Source organism: Strigops habroptila, chromosome Z, assembly GCF_004027225.2.
Source record: "Strigops habroptila isolate Jane chromosome Z, bStrHab1.2.pri, whole genome shotgun sequence".
NCBI classification, from domain to species: Eukaryota; Metazoa; Chordata; class Aves; order Psittaciformes; family Psittacidae; genus Strigops; species Strigops habroptila.
In genome coordinates, this window is record NC_044302.2 from 25,829,309 (window position 1) to 25,848,669 (window position 19,361).

Sequence of the window (19,361 nt, forward strand, 5' to 3'; positions counted from 1 at the left end):
AATAGTCACAGAATCATAGAATATCAGCTTGGAAGGGACCTCAAAGGTCATCTGGTCCAACCTTTCTTGGCAAAGCATGACCTAGACTAGATGTTCCAGCACCCTGTCCAGCCCAATCTCAGTAGTGTCCAAGGCTGGGGAATCCACCACTTCCCTGGGGAGATAATTCCAATGGATGATCTCATGGTGAAAAATTTCCCTCGTATGTCCAGTCAGAATCTACCCAGGAGTAACTTGTGCCCATCACCCCTCATCTTTTCCATGTCACTCCTTGTAAAAAGGGAGTCTCCATCTTCTTTGCAGCCACCCTTTAACTACTGAAACATGGTGATAGGGTCTCCCCTTAGCCTTCTTTTCTCAAACCCAGATCCCCCACACAACTGCCTAGTCCTTGGATCATCACTGTGGCCCTTCTCTGGACCCTCTCCAGCCCATCCACATCTTTTCTGGACAGCAGGGACCAAAACTGAACACAGTTTTCCAGGTGCAGCCTGAGAAGTGCTGAGTAGAGTCTTCATTTCCCTTGTTCTCCTCCCCTTGAAACCAATTTTGTCTGAAGCTGCCGTGGCAAGTTCATCAGCATTTCTGCTGAGAAACTGTTCACACATCTTTCAAGCACTGGGATCTGAAAGTTTCTATCATATCTGTAATCTCAAATGAAGCAGTAAAGTCCTTGGGGAATGATTACAGCTGGAGGACAAATGCAAGGACAGACAAGTGAGGTCACCTAGGCCTAAGAGAATGATCAGACCTTGAAGGAAGGTCTGGTTGAAGATAAGAGAAAAGCTGGAACGGAAGAAAAAGCCCAACAGTTAAGGCACTGGGATTCACCGACTGTGAACATCCAAGAGTGCTTGAATCCTTGCAGAGGCAGATTAACACTCACTTGCAGAGAAATCTCACTGAAGAAATGCAGTTTTAATGAAAGACATCCGCAATGTTTTTTTTGAAAACACTAGGACATTTTAAGGCACAAAGTAAAATGGTAAAACGGCCATTTCCAAATATTAAAACCTGCCTAACTTTTCAAAAGTTAGAGAGAAATTGAATACCCTGACTTTAAATTTCTATTTTTTTATACTGTCAGTCTAAAACAACTAACATTTTTTCAGCTCAAAAAAGTCGTGCAACATGAATTCAAAGTGAGACATTCTTTGTTATTGTCTTAGCACCCCTACCAAAAAAAAAAAGAGAAAAAAAAGGAAAAAAAAAGTTTATATTTACTTACCTTAAAGGAACCCCATTTCATGTATTGATACCTGCTTTCTGGAAATTAGTTGCTTCAGTTTGGGGACCCAAAAAGACAAGGAGTTTACCCGCTATTTTTAGAACCTGTTTTCCCTATCAACAAAACCCCACCCTGGACTGTTTAAATATAAATGATAATGTAGGCCTCCGCTGTACTGACTTTGCATGTATCTTTTCACGTGTCTTGTAGTATAGGACTAACGACAGGCATATCTGACACAGTGCAGACTCTGGATGTGAATCAGATAGACTGAAATATATCCTCGCTAGTGATGCAAGCTATTAGGAGAATTAGAGACATGCTGAAGAGCACAGCTGAAGACCTGAGCTTACTCATGGAAGACTGGATTCACACCCCTTAACCAGTTTTTACCAAAGATTTTCTGTGATACACAAAGTTCACAAACTAGGTGATCATAGAATCATAGAACCACAGACTGGTTTGGGTGGGAAGGGACCTTAAAGCTCATCCAGTTCCAACCCCCTGCCACGGGCAGGGACAATTTTCACTAGAGCAGGTTGCTCCAAGCCCCCTCCAATCTGGCCTTGAACACTGCCAGGGATGGGGCAGCCACAGCTTCTCTGGGCAACCTGTTCCAGGGCCTCACCACCCTCACAGGGAAGATCTTCTTTTAAGTTGTCTTCCAACTCAAATCTTTCTATGAATCTATGATTCTATGATTAAGTCAAAATCTGTGATACTGCTAATTCAGTCAGTGGTAGCAAACTGGTTTTACAATGAGAAAGGGAATTGTGAGGTACAAAAACACTGCTGTACACAAAACAGATGGCAAAGCCAGGAACTTCCCCAAATTAAGCCAGAGGGGTTTGGGTTACTTAGCTAATATTGCAAACTAGCATATTTTAACTGTCAGGTTATGCTCCAGCTATAATCAGAAATCCTGCATATAATTTGGAGTCTTGTGTGAAGGGGAGGCAAAGAACCAGAATTGGATTGATGGTTTCTGCAATCCATACAAATGCAAAGGTAGGACTCCAGAAGGTCTCTCCTTTAAGTCAGCATGCTTCCCCACTGACACTACACTTTAAGTCTTCTGTGCACACTAAGTACTCGCTTTTAGCTAGAATTAATTCTTCCATTTAAAGCCAGGAATGGTTGAAATCAGCAGAGCAGCTGTATGAATTTTTGTTGCATCTTGGGGAGGGAGGTTTGTTTTTGTTTGGGTGGGGAGGCATTTGTTTGTTTGGGTTTTTTTGTTGGGTTTTGGTTTGGTTTGTTTGGGTTGGTTTTTTTCCTGTTTGTTTGCTTTTGACGCAATGCTGGGAGCAGAGGAAACACATTGCTTGCAAATATCCTTCGTCCCTCCAGCCTGCAGGAAACCAGCGATCCAGCTACAGGATGCTGCAGTGGCTTCCCACGGCCGCTGGAATGGATGGGGGCTACTGGGGGTATAGCAGTGACTCAGTGTGACTCAGGGGACTCCCCTGAGTTTGGGGCACTGATGGGACCTCAGGCAGCCCCAAACCCGCTCCAGCACAGGCATCACACTGGGTTTATGATGTGATTTTTGCATTATTTTGCATTTTTTAATGTTTTACTTTAATATTTTTTTATTTAGTGGTTTATTTTTTTACTATTTTACTGGTTTATGTCAACAGTTTATTATTCCATTATTTCATTATTTTATTAATTTAATATCTTTATTATTGCTATTGTTATTATTATGTTTTACTAGTTCTGCTATTATTCTCATTATTTTCATTATTATCATCACCATTATCATTATTATTATTATTCCTCTTGAAAATTTACCAAAAGAGATGAAATGCCCACACATTTCTGCCAGCCAAAAGAAAGGCAATCAGCCTCCGCAGCAGCCAGCATCTCTATCAATCCGTACTACCGAAAAAAGAAAGAAATTAAAAAAAAAAAAAAAAAGAAAGAAAATATTTCATGCCTAGTTCTCTTCTCCCTCACCTTACTGTAAGCTCCAGAGTTACGTTATCATTGCCATACACCGCAAAAGTAGCGTCGGGGCAAAATCAGCACAGCGGTGACGAAGATCAAGTCTGCACTTGGCATGGGCTGCTGGCACTGAGTGGCAAAATAAAACAACAAAGGACATTTTAGATTGATAACCAAGTTGCATTTATTCACTGTAGATTGCTATCTAGGTAAATAATATTTCTGGTGTTCTCATTTCTGAAATACCTCTAGTATTTCCCCGAACATGATAAGGGAACACTTATCATGTGAGTTACTTTTAGACATTTAAATAACTTGCACAGAATTTAACAAGATGTTTGTTAGTAGCTCAGTTTCTTAATCTGGGAAGATACTGCCGTAAGAATGGCTGAGAATCCACAAGTGTAGGTGCTAAATGCCTAGCTGCTATGGAAATGTCGATGCCTGAAGAATGCTGGCCTAAATTTCTGGGGCAGATAAAGATGCCCACAGTTCCTGGCTCTGCACTTCCACTTTAAAAGTGTTAAAAGTTACTTGAACTCTCATTTGGCGATTTCTCTGTCTGTGCAATGGAGTTAACACTGCAGTGCTTTCCAACACGTGTTGAGAAGTGCTGTACAGAACACTGACTGCCAACATCTTCCTGGGATGACTGGAAGGACAACTCATTTAAAGGTCATGTCAGTGTGTTATTAAAATATAATCACAGCACTGGTTCATGTCCTTGCAGCCACATTCTTTTGGGGTCATTGTTTCAGTGCTGGAATGGGAGTTGTTTGCTGTTGCTCCACCTGCTTCACCAGGAAGATGTATGATTTGAAGGACCCATGAAGGAGGAGGAAGGGACAGAAGAGTTGAGCAGGCAAAGGAGGAGCATCAGTTCTCCCAAGAACTTCCAAATACTTTCAAAGAGGACCATAGCCAGCACTTGTTGTTTTCCACAGCCGTTCCTCCCCCAGCAGCAGATCATAGAATCATAGAATTGTTTAGGTTGGAAAAGATCATCAAGTCCAACCATTAACCCAGCACTGCCAAGTCCACCACTAAACCATATCCCCAAGTGCTTCATTTACAGGTCTTTCAAATACCCCCAGGGATGGTGACGCCACCACCTCCCTGGGCAGCCTATGCCAATGCTTGATAATCCTTTTGGGAAATAAATTGTTCCTAATATCCAGTCTAAACTTCCCCTGGTGCAGCTTGAGGCTTTTTCCTCTTGTACTATGACTTGTTGCTTGGGAAAAGAGTCTGGCACCCAAGATGAAGCAGCTGTTAGAATCAGAGAATCATAGAGTGGTTTGGGTTTGAGAGGACCTTGAGCTCATGCAGTTCCAACCCCCTGCAATGGGGACACCTTCCACTAGACCAGGTTGCTCCAAGCCCATGTCACTCAAGACTCCATCCAACCTGGCCTTGAATGCTGACAGGGATGGGGCAGCCAAAACTTCTCTGGGCAACCTGTTCCAGTCCTTCACCACCCTCACAGTAAAGATCTACTTCCTCATGTCTAACCTGAACTTCCCCTGTTTAAGTTTGAACCTATTACCCTTGTCCTATCACTACAGTCTCTGATGAAGAGTCCCTCTGTGGCACCCTTATAGGCTCCCTTCAGATATTGGAAGGCTGCTATGAGGTCTCCATGCAGAGATCTGTGAAGTTGGAATACATCTCCAGTTCTCTCAGCTGCATAGATCTCCAGACAGACGAAGTGCAGATAGAGGCTCACCTGCTGGGGATACACCTCCATATGCTGGATCATGTGTTTGCAGAAGGGAGGAGAAGGGAGAACACACCTACATGGCAAGGCAATGAGGGATGAACCTAACAGAGCTGTGGGTGTGAAGCATCCTCCTCCCCAGTGCTCATCAGAAACAGGACTGCTATGGAGGTAAGTTGTCTTTCCCCAGCAGACGACTTGTGCTGGCTTGGACAGTGGGTGAGCAGCATCCTAAATTTCCTTCCCTATATAAATCCCATTCCCCCTATTCCACAAATCACCCTAAAAAGTACTGGTGAACCTGTTTAGGAGGGAAAAAAAAAAAAAAAAGAGCTCTGCAATTTCCTAACCTATGGCTATTTCCTTGGGGGGAAACATGTACCTACATCTCAAATCTTTCAGATAAAGAGCATTCAGCAACCCGTTTTCTGAGTTCACAAACTGCATCCGTCCCTAACACATACCCCCATGCGAAAGAAATACAGGCCCAGCAAAATGTCTTATTCAAGCTCTGAAAAACCAGATAAGACTGGTTAGACAGTGTTTACTTTCTGGGACTCAGAGACTGAGTCACTCTCTCTTCCTGTGCTGCCTTTGTTTCGTATTAGGACATATGAAGCTCATTGCCAGAAGTCATCACTATTTGGAAGCTACATATTTTATTGTTGTTTTTTTAGACTCACTTGACCTTTGTTATAAAATAGCTACAGAGAAGGAACAAAAAAAAAAACCCAAACAAAACAAACAACAGAAAAGCAAGAGACAAGTCTCTGTAGCTCATGGAAAAACTATGAGCGAGACAGCTGTTGCACAAGGCTCCTGGTGTTGCCTTAGGGTAATCCAACAAGAAGTTGCCCTCTTACTCTCTCCTCCTTATGGGATGGTTGCAACAGCCCACGTGCAACGCGTTGGTGGAGGGCGAGGGCAGGAGGCAAGCCTGAGCAGTAGAAACAAACCACCTTTTCTCCAAGAAAAATTGATATAAGAAGTGATAGAGCCACAGTTCTGTTAGCTCTCACCAGCCCATCCATCATGAAGCCCAGAAGAGGGATGCTTATGAGCTGGGGCAGGGCAAAAGGGTTTTCCCACCCTAAAGCTGTGACTGAGTTACACACCTTCCCCACTCACTGCCTGCAGGGCAAGCTCCATGTCTCTGAACTGAGGAGCCTGGGATGGTTTTGCTGGGGAGGGATGCTCATCACTGTGAACTGCACTGAAGCAGGATCTGCATGTTTTCTTTTAGAACAGCCAACTGAGAATTTGGAAGTTTTACAAAGCATATTTGTATTTTCATTGCTTCAGCTAAGAAACACACCAGTTTACAGGATGTCATGAATCTACATGATTTGCAATTTAATCTGTACTTTTAAAATGACTCAATGTTCTGTTCTACTCAAATATTTTCTGTTCGTGAAAAAGAGCAAACAGAGTTTAGTGAGATTAGGAATTAAGATATTCAAAGGGACACTATGGGAATTAAAGGCTCTGCCAATGAGAGAACAGAAAGAGTGCATAGCCTCGCCATGGTAATAAATGCACTTATCAAAAATCCTTTAAAGTTTTGTATTTTCTAGCCTTATCTTGTTAGGTGCTTCTTGGATCACGCTCCTTGAGCCAGCTGTAGAGAGGAACCCTGAACTCTGGATTTTGGTGCTGTATCCGGAGACACAATAGTTAATGGTCCGTGATGGCCCATCCCGAGTCTTTCTTGCCTTGAAAGTGTACATCCCAAGCTTTTCTGCCTTGTAACTGTAACTTTGTAACTAAGAAGGAGCAGAGAGCTGTGCTGAATTCATCATTTTCATCAGAAGGGGATGTTGTAACCAGCTACCATAGCCAACTGTTGCCCATAAAAGGCAGCCAAGGACATTTAGAGGTGACGAAGACGCTGGACTGGGATGAACATAGCGATGAAGAGGAGGGAAGGGGAGGAAGTAACCGGAAGTTGCCGACCCCTAAAAGACCCTCTTTGCTCTAGAACGCAAACTCAAACTAGTGCCAAATAGGTCACTAGGCCGCTCCTCTTGGCACAAGCTGGCCCCCTGAGCCAAGACGAGCCAGCACGTTTTAACTAATAAAAGCCCAGGACTCGTGAAGGAGGGGAGGCAGATCTCACTACCACTGAGGTCCACGTTGCCTCCGCGGGGACGCCCGCCAAGGTAGAACCTGCCACCTCTCCTGCTACGATGTATCGCGGAGCTGGTCTCTTGGTCATCGGGTCCTTAACAGGGTCGGTAAGCATATAACTTAAGAAGTAACCTGAACACCCTTTAACCATTTTAAGCATTTTTTTTCCTTTCCTACTCTAATCATTGTAATAAAGTAAAGGAGAGACTTATTCTTGTTGGTTCCATTATTTCCTCATCGGAATCTTCGATTTCCCCAGAACATAATTTGGTGACGAGGATGGGATTCCGGAACTGAGGAAATTGGAACAGAGGGTCTTTGCACGTCGGGTAGTGGGGTGCACAGCTATCTGACAGGTGCATGTGGGGCCGTGTAGTGGAGTGCACAGCTACCGGATCTCGCCACGATTACAGATAAGACCTGTTCACTTGATTGCTATTAGTGTTTAGCAGAGGAATTAACATTATGTTTAAGAAAAGGGATGCTGGGGCTGCTTCTGCAGCACCTCCAGTAGACCGGCCCGAATGGGGGGCCGAGCCGTGGAACACATTATGGGATAGGTGGGAAACGTGCACATTGGTATGTCCTGAGTCATGGACGGAGCAAAATCCACTGGAACTATTGAAATATTTGGGACAGTTTATAGAGGGACCTAATACAAAAAATAGAGAGAGGTTACAACATGCTGGGCGAATGGGGGGCAGCCTCCTCAGTGCCTTTAAGTTCATTTGGGGACATAATCAAGTGTTAACAGAAAAGATAGGACAGTTAGAACAAGAATTGACAGACAAGATAGGCCAATTAGAACATGAATTGCAGGCTGAAAAAGCCAGAGGAATTGTACAACAGCAGGCACTAGTAGCTGCCACTCAGACGGGAGCAGGGTGGCAGGAGAAATTAGAGAAATTGGCAGCATCGTATGCAGTACGAGCTGCCCAACGCAGACGAAAGCATCCTAAGGGAAAAACAGATCCGGGTCCACAGGTTAGAGCAATAATTGCTCAGCCTGATTGGGACCCTGAAACTTGGGATGGTAATATCTGGAGCTCTTCGGATTTAGACGAGAGTGGGGGGGAATTGGAAGAACAGGGTATTGAGTCACTCTGAGCTGCCCCTGTAGTAAAGCGAAGGGGGGCGATGGACCCTGTATCAGGGAGATGGGCAAGAGCAGATACCATGGAAGATTTTTCACCAGAGGATGTAAAAAACTTGTTAGCAAAATTTAGTCAGCGACCAGGAGAGAGACCACAACAGTGGTTAGTACGATTACTGGAAGAAGGGGCCGATAGTGTCATGATAGATAGCATTGATGCTACAAAATTCAGTGGGATCTCTAATGATCCATATGTTCAGCAAGCCTTAAGAGCATTGCCAACAGGCATAAATGTTCCCTTAAGTACAGTCATAGCTTATGGAATAAATCAAAGATACACTTCTGATGGTGCATGGCCCCCTGTTTCTAATCAGTGGATAACATTATCCCAAGCAAAAACCTCCTGAAATGGGAAGGGATGAAAATGGCTGTTCAGCGAGGGGACCCTGGCAAATACTTAGCAGAACCTTTTACAGCATCAGTGCGTAATTTGTTGCTAGAAGGCTGCCCAGCAGCCTGGAAACCCTATATGATCCCAGTGGTAATGACAGCACAAGGAATGACCGTAAGTGGCATGATTGAGAAGATAGGGCGGTTGGGGGAACTACCAGGCCTGGACAAACCTTCCAACCTACCTAGAAATGAGGTACCCAAGACTAGGCAGGAGGAAAAGGGGGATCCAGGAGAGCGTACCCGCCTTTTCCATCAATTGTTACAAGAGGGGGTTCCCAAGAGAGATATCGATGGGCAACCCATCAGTGTGTTGAGGAGAATGGCCAAGGAAAAGAGGGGGAAGGTTCGTAGTGTGACTGCGTTAGGCTCTATGGAAGAAGGGAATGGAGGATCACCCCCTGGCTTGGATAAGATGATATACCCATGGCGGGAGCTAGACAAAGGTGTTGCGCAGTTTCACCCCAAGGCAGAATAGGGGTGTGGCCAAGCCTCAGAGTCCCAAGTCCGTGTAACTCGACATGACCCGCGCCCCTTTGTCACATGTTGTATCTGGTGGACAGATAACAATGTACAACGGGTACGGGCATTGGTGGACACTGGGGCGGAGGTCACTATTTTACATGGAAACCCGACCAAACATAAGGGAATGAAAACAACTGTATGGGGATTAGGAGATGCTCCTGTATGAAGTGTACAAACCAGACTAAAATTGCAAATTGGAGACTGGTTACCCAAAGAATATAAAGTAATGATTGCCGCAACAGGCGAATACATAATTGGGATTGACCTGTTGAAAGGCAACAGCCTAGTATTAGGGAATGAGTTGTGGTCATTTGGCTCCCCTCGGTGGATACAAGTTCGCACCGTCACAGTAGGGTATATCCCTGAAGAATCATGTATACCGGTTGCCACCCAGGTTGTAAACCTCAAACAGTACAAAATTCCCGGGGGAGATCAGGAAATACAACAGACCATTGATGACCTACTGGCAGCAGGTGTTGTACAACACACGCATTCTGCTTTTAACAGCCCAGTATGGCCTGTAAAGAAACCGGATGATAGCTGGCGTATGACAATAGACTATAGAGGAGGAAATAAAGTAACTCCTCCAATCACTGCAGCTGTGCCCGATGTTGCTTCGTTGATACAACAAATCCAACAACACAGTGGGCACTGGTATGCAGTAATTGATGTGGCAAATGGTTTTTTTCACAGTCCCGATTCCACCAGAAACACAGGAGCAATTTGCATTTACTTGGCAGGGGACACAATATACATTTACGCGGTTACCACAAGGCTACAAGCACAGCCCTACCTATTGTCATCAGGCATTGGCTCGTACCTTGAAACAGATTTCAATAGATCCGCAGGTCCAGGTGGTACAATATATTGATGACATCCTCATACAGGGACCAACACATGCCTCAGTAGACAACACATTAACACAAGTTATTGCTAAGTTGCGAGATGTAGGGTGGGCAGTGAATCCGAAAAAGATACAAGGTCCAGCCACCACTGTGACCTATTTAGGAATTGTGTGGTCTAATGGTATCCAACAGATGCCTGAAAAGGCACGAAAAACCCTTCAAGAATGGCCAACCCCAAATACAAAAAGACAAATACAGCAATTTTTGGGAGCAGTAGGTTTTTGGCATAATCAACTACCTAATTTAGCTATTATATTAAAACCTCTGCATAAAATTGCCCGGAAAAAGGCAGAGTGGGAGTGGGGACCAAAGCAAAATAAAGCATTTGAAGCAGTTAAGGCCCTAATAGGCGAATATATGGAATTACACCCTATCCTCCCTGGTCCGGTAGAACTACATGTTTCAGTTAATCAGGGAACGGCTCTATGGAGCCTCTGGCAATTACAAGAGGGAAGACGCCGCTCTCTGGCATTCTGGTCACGTCAATTCATGGGGGCAGCCACTTGCTATACAGCTTTTGAACAACAATTACTAGCCATTTATTGGGCATTGGCCGATTCAGAAGCAAAAACAGTGGGGCATGAAGTCATCCTACGAACAGAAACTCCCATCATGTCCTGGGTCCTTAGTGATCCAACCACCCATAAGGTGGGACATGCACAAGAGGCTACTATACAAAAGATGAGATGGTACATACAGGAACGAGCTAAACCAGGACCAAAAGGAGTGCAGTTTTTACATGAAGCTATAAGTGACGGAGTGACGGGGGCTCCTCGACAGCTTAATCGAGAACAGATAAATTATCAAATGGGGAGATGGGGGGCTGCATATGAAGACCGCATGGATGAACAAAAGAAAAATGCTTGGTTTACAGATGGAAGTAGGAATGGTATCAAAAAGTGGCGCACGGTGGCTTTCAATCCTGTAACTAACACACGACTAGTGTTAGAGGGCACTCAAGGCAGCAGCCAATTAGCAGAATTAGTAGCTGCATGGCAAGCCATCGATGCTACACCGGAAGGCCAAGTATACTATCTGTTCACGGATTCATGGGCAGTAGCACAGGGACTGGTGAACTGACTAGGTAAGTGGCAGCAAGATGATTTCAAAATTGGAACAAAGGAAGTATGGGGAAAGGAATTTTGGCAAAAAATATGGGACACACTGCGTACCGAATGATTCAGGTCCATCGTGTAGATGCACATACAATGAAAGATACAGAAACTGCTAAACGGAATGAAGAAGCAGACAAACAGGCAAAAATCCGACCGGCTGCCCTGGATCAGGAGGAACAATTGGGTCTTAGTCGATGGGCCCATGAAAAGGCTGGTCATGCAGGACGAGAGGCGACACAGGCGTGGGCGCTTGCTCGTGGAATCATATTATCCCAAACAGTACTTGAACAGGTGATTGGAAATTGTTCAGTTTGTCAACTCCTAAAAAATGCAAAAGTCTTTCAGACTCCAATGGGAAAGCTGAAAAGAGGGATCAAGGGAGGTGAAATATGGCAAATTGATTTTATTGGTCCTTTACCAGAGCATAGGAGACAATGGCATGCATGTGTAGCCGTAGATACCTATTCTAGTGTTATAGTGGTAATTCCCACTCAATATGCAAACAGCCATGCCACTATCAGATGTTTAGAAACTGTTGAATTATATTATGGAACTCCAACAGAGATACAGTCCGATAATGGAACACATTTCAAAAATGCACAGGTAGCCCGATGAGCTAATGAACGAAATATTAGTTGGACATGGCATTTACCACATCATCCTCAGGGAGTGGGTTTAGTGGAACGAATGAACGGCCTATTAAAGGCCCAATTAAAGCATCTGGGGAATGGTAGTTACTCTAAGTGGGTAGACCATTTAAGCGAAGCCCAATGAATTCTCAATAATCGAATGCTCTCCCCTACACTAACACCTTTAACGTTGTTAAAGGGCAAGACCCATGCAGTAGCACGGGTAGCGCATGGCTCCGTCACCGTGTCCAGAGGGAAGGACTATATGGTATATCCTGAAAACGGAAGCATAGTTTTAGTCCGGAAACAACCTTTAACTTTAGGCCCAAAGGAGGAATACTGGTTGAGAACTGATGTCCAAGTGCATATACAACCCAGCACAGAAGTATTACTGCGACATATTGTCTTACATCCTGATTTGAAAAAATTAAACATACAGCTGTTAAATCCTTCACAAGCAGATTATAAAAAACCCACAATGTTGGGGCTGAAGAATCAATCTGAAAAACAACAAGTCATTCCCCCTGGAACATGGTGCAATATTTATTATGTAACTCGACTAATAGAACTAAAATCAACAGGAAAATCCTTTGGTGGAGGTCGAGTTTGGTATCAGAAGCCTGGAACACATGTCCCAATACCAGCAGAAGTAATAGCTGCGGATGACTCTCAAGCAGTCACTATCACATGTCCCGAATCTGAGCAATGGCTTAGAGTCCCAGCTGAGCACCTTCGTAGAAGAGAATAAGAATAAAGGGGGGAGGGGAGGGTGTGTATAACATCTTTTATGTTTCCTTCCCTACAGACTTTTGGCCTGGCCGTGGCCGATGATACAACCCCAAACCAATGTATGGATCACCATTGCCAATATCACCCACCACGACACTCTCTGTTTGAGTACTGCAACACCATCTAACCCATTTTCGACGTGTTTAGTGGGAGTTCCTTTGACAGAAAAGGAACTCCACAAAGTGGTAAGCGCTACCCTCCCCACAACCTTACAGAACACCTTCAAGAACTGGAATGGCACGCAGAACTGGAACCTATGGCTCTCTCATGTAGGCCACACACATGTATTGCCTCCACAGGAGCTTAATCTACTTGGCACTTTACCCGGATCAGCAGTATGTACTTGGTTTAACTATGCAAGTGCCACTGCAATCGATGTCAGTATAACTATTGTCAATGCCACAAAACCTATTTATCTGAGCCACATACTATGGTGTAACGTTAGTAGTGTGAACGCCACAACCTCATTTAACACACCAATGACTCTACCTGATGGACTCTTCTTGTTATGTGGTGATAGAGCCTGGTACGGTCTCCCCGCTGCCATATGGGGAGGTCCATGCACCCTAGGCCGACTCACCCTCTTACAGCCAAACATATCCGCACTACAAATACTGCGGCAGCCTCATAGAAAACAACGCAGCCTTGACACTTTTCAGAAAAACTGTAATAGCAGAGTCACCTTTTGGAACGCTGAGAAAACCATCTTTGCCTCTTTCTTTGTGCCTGGTGTAGCTGCTGCTCAGGCTTTAACTTCTCTGCGTAAACTAGGATGTTGGTTAGCCAAAGAAACCAATGCTACTACAAGTGCCATAAAGGAATTATTAGCGGACATTGATTCCATACGACACGCAACCCTACAAAATAGGGCCACTATTGATTTTTTGCTACTAGTACATGGGCATGGATGTCAGGAGTTCGAGGGCATGTGTTGTATGAATCTTTCGGATCACTCTAAATCTATCTCTGCACATTTAGCTGAGCTAGACAACTTGACTCAACAATTGAAAGTAGATAATAGTTGGAATTTCTTTAGCAACCTCCGATGGGGGTGGCCGTGGCTACAAAAACTATTGTTACTCGGCTTATTGTTATTGCTTATCTTCAGTTGTATTTTGTGTTGTATTCCCGTTTTGTTATCCTGTATGCGACGAATAATATCACAACTAATGGCCCCTTTTGAAGTCCAGTTAATACGACTCGGTGATGGTCCCAACACGGACTACGCAGTGGCATGTGTCCGAAAACACCATAGCTAACACCACTAGTGAGCAGGTTTTTTTTGGCTTTATTCCTCACTTCCATCAGTGCCTACAACACGCTACTACATCCTGTAATAATTAGTTTACTAATGCAAAATGTGTATACTTTGTTACAATCGTAATTTGTTCATAGAAGAGGTAGATAAAACTCTGCATTGTCAATTGGATTGCCAAAGAAAGTGGTAAATGGAGCAGCATAGTTTGGTGGGAAATATACTACCCATGACAAGGGGGTTGGCACTGAATGCTCTTGGGGTCCTTCCCAGACCAAACCATTCTATGACTCTATGATTGAAAGCTGGCCAGATGCCCTTACCATGGTCAAGGGCAAGACTGGATTGGCCTCTGTGTTTGCCACTAAGAACCTTTAACTCCGCTGTTGGCTGCAACCCAATAGGCATTGAGCAGTGGAAACACATGTCATACCAGACCTTGATGTAAGGAATGGCCTCCTCTGTTATAAGAGGACCATTCAGAGGGAAGGGTAGGCCAAGCTGCCTGCGATTAACACGAGTCACTGAGTGGCAAAAAGCTGGACAAGACCTCTGCCAACCGCCTGTTCACCAGGGTCACTTAAAACAAACTACCCTAGACTGCACTTAGCTAAGTTTTTGGTTTTCTTTTCCTTTACAAATACAAGCGATTAATTTAACTCGGAAATGGTCCACTCACGGACCACGAGGTGGTATGTATCCGGAGACACAATAGTTAATGGTCCGTGATGGCCCATCCCGAGTCTTTCTTGCCTTGAAAGTGTACATCCCAAGCTTTTCTGCCTTGTAACTGTAACTTTGTAACTAAGAAGGAGCAGAGAGCTGTGCTGAATTCATCATTTTCATCAGAAGGGGATGTTGTAACCAGCTACCATAGCCAACTGTTGCCCATAAAAGGCAGCCAAGGACATTTAGAGGTGACGAAGACGCTGGACTGGGATGAACATAGCGATGAAGAGGAGGGAAGGGGAGGAAGTAACCGGAAGTTGCCGACCCCTAAAAGACCCTCTTTGCTCTAGAACGCAAACTCAAACTAGTGCCAAATAGGTCACTAGGCCGCTCCTCTTGGCACAAGCTGGCCCCCTGAGCCAAGACGAGCCAGCACGTTTTAACTAATAAAAGCCCAGGACTCGTGAAGGAGGGGAGGCAGATCTCACTACCACCAAGGTCCACGTTGCCTCCGCGGGGACGCCCGCCAAGGTAGAACCTGCCACCTCTCCTGCTACGATGTATCTCAGAGCTGGTCTCTTGGTCATCAGGTCCTTAACGAGGTCGGTAAGCATATAATTTAAGAAGTAACCTGAACACTCTTTAACCATTTTAAGCATTTTTTTTCCTTTCCTACTCTAACCATTGTAATAAAGTAAAGGAGAGACTTATTCTTGTTGGTTCCATTATTTCCTCACCAGAATCTTCGATTTCCCCAGAACAGGTGCCAAGCAGTTGAGCCCTACCTGATGTCTCTTGCACATGCCTAGCGTTCAAGCTGGAAATCTGAAGGCCACAAGGTTAAAGTCACAATGTTGAGCTTGGTAAGAATCCAGCTCCTGTTTTGGACCTGGCCCTTTCTCAGAGGTGATGGCTTGCCGAAGTAATGCCTTTCACCCTTAGAGAGTGAAGTGGTCCTGTCTGGCTGCTCCTGTATTCCTGGGTTAGCAGTGCTGACCATGTTGGTAACAGACTGTACACAAAAAATTAATAACATTAATACATTTCCAGCCTTGTAAGTAAACATATTCTAGTGCTCCAGCTCTTTCAGAGTTATTTAATGAACCTTCCACCCCAACATGCACTTACTATAAGCCTTAGTTTCGACGGCTGCTAAAGCCCCAAACCTGGGAGCAGTTTATCTCTCCCATGGGAGTGCATGCCATGGGGCCTCCTGCACCCTCCTGTCTCTTGCACCAAGCTGGTTGCCAGCAGAGCTATATGACAGAAAGAGTATTAGCTGAAAGTGGGAAAAGCTTCAATTACCTAAATAGCTGAAGGTCTAAAAATAGTTTCCCAGCAGGAGCTAATACACCACCGCCAGCCACCGCTGGCTTTAAAAGAAGTGCTGAGTTACACTGTTCCTTCATGAATCTACAGAAAGAGTCTACTTTAAACCAGTAAAATACCCACAACATCTCTTAATTAATTTCTGTATATTACATAAGGCAATTACATTCATTAAAGTGTTATAGACACTAGATTGGGCTGTTCAACTGCAGTGTCCAACTGCAGAAGTCTTTGAAGTAGTACTGCAAAGTTACTTCAGACCTTCGCCCAAAGTCTGCTCCCTTTAACTTCTCAAATAAGAAAAACAGCAGGTAGGTTAAAATATAACTAGCAGAAAGACAAGAATTCTTATCACTGGGGTGCAGTGGAAAAAAAAACAGCCCAAGGTAAATCTCATCAGTCCCACGATGATGAAAATCTAACACAGCAGCTGTTTGACCGGGAACAGCCTCTCAACACGTTTTTATTTCACAGCAGTGAATTAATGTTTTCTAGAGAGCACATGAGAACAGCAGTTCTCCTTGCAGATGGGGTAGACTGTTCTTCCTTTCTGATACATGTCAGTGGCTGCTGTAACATTGCCTACAACCATGCCATGGACACAGTGGGAGGGGAGAGGGAAAGGATGCCCAGAGCTCTGAAAAACTTTATAGGGATGAAGCAAAGTTATTCACTTTAGGTCTGATTATACCCACTAATGAAAAGCAAAATTTTAAATTAGTATCAGAACATTTGCTTGCAAAGTGCATAATTAACCTTTAAAGCTCAAAATGTCATTGGATTTAAGAGCTTATCTGGAGGTAAAAAGGATTATGTATTTATGTTTGTAGTGCAGACATTTATAGATATATTATGGAAAGAAAGAGAGCTGCCCTCATGCTGCAGATTTGTGTATATGAACTGGGTTTTGCCAATAAGATTGAGTCAGTAGAAAACCTGATGTCATTAAATCAGTGAAAATCCCAGGTTGCGGCACTGTGGACGTGTCATTTTGATAAACTACTCCAGCATAATCACGATTTCTTTGAACTTTAAGTTGAAAATATTTTCATTCCTGAAGTAAGTGATATCACAGAGTAATGTCTTAAAAATGTTTTTAGCAATGCTTCTGTAAGCATGATGCCAATGGTGGACATTGAAACTTACATGCAAAGAAGCATACTAGAAAGCAAAAAAAAGATACCACATTTTCTCTAAACCACAATGATTTTGTATAAACAATCTCAGTTCTAAAAGGGATTTTTTTAAATACAATGACTGAATTAAATCAAACTTGAGTGTAGGAATGGGGAAAGTAACTTCACCAGGCTATTTCCAGAGCTGTCTGGTTAAGAAACACCAACAAAAGTTAGGGATGAATGTGTACTGGTATTCTTTCAGATATTTAGCTATAAACCTAAAAAACTTTCTTCACAAATATTTTCAGCATTTTCTGACAAAGGAAAGCAGAATAAAAATAGTATCACCAAATAATTTGCTTTGACATACTTAGATGAGCTTCATTTTCCCCTTGGAATATAGTACAGCAATTTCAAATGGACACTGTAAGTGCTACAGCTTTGTAGAAGAATGTTGAAACAAATATAAGGTTTTTCTAATAATCTCAATTGTATTTTATGTATTGTAATTATGTGCAAAAATAATAATATCATAATATTAGCATGACATAACATGCTTATAAGTCCACAGCAACTTGTCAGGTGTCTTGATACCATGGCGTTTAAAACTAAAACACAGATATGCAAAAATGCTACATAGCTACATGAATATTCCAAAATGTTGAAAATAGAAATCTCTCTTCCATTAATTACTTATGGAAGGAAAGTTTTTGTGCAACTGCATATGTAACTCTGGAAACCAGAGTCATAAGATAGAACTTTACTAGTGGTAATGGTTTTCTTGAATTCTTGAAATCTATCCTACTTTAGGTTGACTTGTGCAAGTGTGGTTAAATTTTTATTTTTTAAACACGCATGCTCACAAAACCTTATCTCTGCCTGGGTTCTCCACTAGTGATTTCTTTCATGTGCCAAGATTCTTGCATTACATGCATTTCAGAAGATAAAGTTTGTTCTCAGCTGTGACCCTTAATTCTTCAGGCAAACAAGAGCAGACAACTGCTAAGAATAAGCATGAATGACAAATATCTATGGCTCTTTATGGGAATGAGGATAGCACTAAAAGGAAGAAGAATCCTTGCAATGTCAGCTTTTGCATCGACACTGTTTGCATTCTCGATGGTTCTTTTTTCAGTTGTGTGTTCATTTTCACATATGCATATTCTATAAGAAATAAAATCTGATAAACTGCATTTTAAGTCTGTAGAGGAAAGATTACCTTGAGAGAAATATAAGCAGACATAAACAGCAGAATCTTGTTGCTTTCCAGTGAAACTAGTTCACATTTATCTGTTCATCTGCAGAGACAGCAAACACTCAGAATTATTAGAAAGGTAAATAAAGTGCAGAAAATAATGATGTTCATAATTACAGATTAAGCAAGTTTCCATTCCCATTGTTTGTGCCCTAAAGGACAAAGAGATACAATTGAAAAATTGAAAAAGTCTTGCCACTAAGATGCTGAACCATCTGCATATGTATAATTGATCTAAAGTGAACAATTGCATGATAAATTAAGGCATAATTTAAGGAAGAATTAACTTTCTCACTTCCTGCTAAACCAGAGCATGCTCTTTTTAAAAGGAGAAACTGTAAACAAAAAGGCTGCCCTTCCCAATCTATCAATGCTTAATTCAACAGCTGTACATCTTAATTCAACAGATGTACTTTGACATCCAGATCACAATATTTCATTCTGTTCTGCACATTAATCCAGTGTGTCCAGTTGAGTTTTGGCTACCAACTACAGACCTCTGATTGGATACTTGGGGTCAGACTGGAAATCACAAAAGGACATAAAATGCCTATTATGCATGAGAGTGGAACAGAAAAGCTTTAAAAGGACACAATCTTGCCTAAATTCTAGGCTCATTTTACAGGTATCTCCTAGCTCCAGTCCCAGTATACATCCCTGCCTTGAGGCTGGCAAGTCAATTTGAACCTTTGGTTAAAATTTCCCTGGCTATTGGTCAATGCCACAGACTGGAAGATATGAAGAAACCAGGTGAGGGCACCTTCCATCCTTCTGACTGAAGCAGGAGAAATCACACATATCGTGCCTGAACAGCATTTGCCTAAACCATTCTTCACAACTGCAACATGCCACCAGTGCTCCTGCAAAATATTTCCTTATTCCTGAGGAAAAACCTTAACTAGTAACCTAAGCTTCTTTTTTGCAAGTTAAACTCTCTGCTTTCTATTGATCATCAGCATGGGAGAACTTTCGGATTTTTTTCTTTTGCAAGTTTTTTTTTATATATTAGGAGGCTTATTTTCTCTTGGTTAGGTAAACATGTAAATATTTTTTATCTTTCCTCTAGAGAACTTTTTTCTAGATCTTTGACAAGATTGCTACTTACTTCATTCTCTCCAGATTATTTTTCCTCCATGCACCTAAAACATCTGACTGCCATGAAAACCTTGCAGCACTGAAGGATGAGGAAGAAAGATTTTTTCACCTTGCT

At 43.0% G+C, this 19,361-nt stretch overlaps 1 long non-coding RNA gene across 1 annotated transcript; it reads right to left on the reverse strand.

The window, feature by feature from the left end:
• Positions 1 to 434: 434 nt before the first annotated feature.
• On the reverse strand, positions 435 to 17,801 carry LOC115600590. Its single transcript, XR_003989059.1, has 3 exons — positions 17,789 to 17,801; positions 5,049 to 5,052; positions 435 to 512 (listed from the first exon to the last, which is right to left on the reverse strand). It is a non-coding gene; the product is annotated as an uncharacterized LOC115600590 (long non-coding RNA).
• Positions 17,802 to 19,361: the final 1,560 nt, after the last annotated feature.